General features: G+C 42.6%; 1 non-coding gene across 1 annotated transcript; it reads left to right on the top strand.

The window, feature by feature from the left end:
- The first annotated feature begins 574 nt into the window (after positions 1-574).
- TRNAC-ACA (transfer RNA cysteine (anticodon ACA)) lies at positions 575-646 on the top strand. The gene has a single exon. It is a non-coding gene; the product is annotated as a tRNA-Cys (tRNA).
- The last annotated feature ends 388 nt before the right edge of the window (positions 647-1034 follow it).

The following is a 1034-nucleotide window of genomic DNA, read 5'->3' as shown; positions in this document are numbered from 1 at the left end:
AGATGCAACAGACATGGGTTCAGTCTCTGGATTGGGAAGATCCCCTGGAGAAGGAAATGACAACCCACTTCAGTATTCTTGCCTGGGAAATCCCAAGGATAGAGGAGCCTGGCAGGCCACAGTCCATAGGGTCAAAAAAGAGTCAGACACGACTGAGCATACACACACACACACACACAGGCACACAGGCAGAATTCTAAGATGGCCTTCATAATTCTTGTTCCCTGGTTGTCCATGTTTTTGTGTGGGTTGAACCAATAACTTACTGCTAACCAATAGAATATGGCAAAGGTAAAGTTTTGAAGATGCAGTTAAGGTTTTGAAGAAATTGACGTCAAAATTAATAAAAAAAAGATTATCCTGGGTGGGCCTAACCTAATCAGGTGAGCCCTTTAAAAGGGAGTCTAAAGGTCAGAGACTATAATGGTTAATTTTATCTGTCAAATTGGCTAAGCTATTGTGCCCAGTTGTTTAATCAAACACAAGTATAGATGTGACTGTGAAAGTATTTTAAAGATGCATTGCTATTGTTCAGTCTCTAAATTTTGTCCAAGTCTTTGCAACCCCAGGGACTTCCCTGGTGGCTCAGATGGTAAAGCGTCTGCCTACAATGCAGGAGACCCAGGTTCAATCCCTGGGTTGGGAATATCTCCTGGAGAAGGAAACGGCAACCCACTCCAGTATTCCTGCCTGGAAAACCCCAAGGATGGAGGAGCCTGGTAGGCTATAGTCCATGGGGTAGAAAAGAGCTGGACATGAGTGAGCAACTTCACTTTCACTTTTGCAACCCAATGGACCTGATTTATTCATTTAAAGATATGATTGACATTTAAATGCTGATAGATTTTTTTAGTAAAACAGGTTACTCTCTCAGATGTTTTTTCCAACACCAACAATTCTCCAATTCTGAGTGAGTAGAGACTGCATGTCCTGCAAATTTAACTCAATTCTGACACTACCTGGAGATAGCATCAGATCCCATAGGTTAAAGACTCAGTTCCACAAGTCTGCCCTCACTTCAGATGCCAGTCTCC

The sequence above is a fragment of the Bos mutus genome, chromosome 1 (assembly GCF_027580195.1).
Source record: "Bos mutus isolate GX-2022 chromosome 1, NWIPB_WYAK_1.1, whole genome shotgun sequence".
NCBI classification, from domain to species: Eukaryota; Metazoa; Chordata; class Mammalia; order Artiodactyla; family Bovidae; genus Bos; species Bos mutus.
The sequence above is the reverse complement of the archived record's forward strand: the minus strand, read 5'-3'. Positions and strand labels throughout refer to the sequence as shown.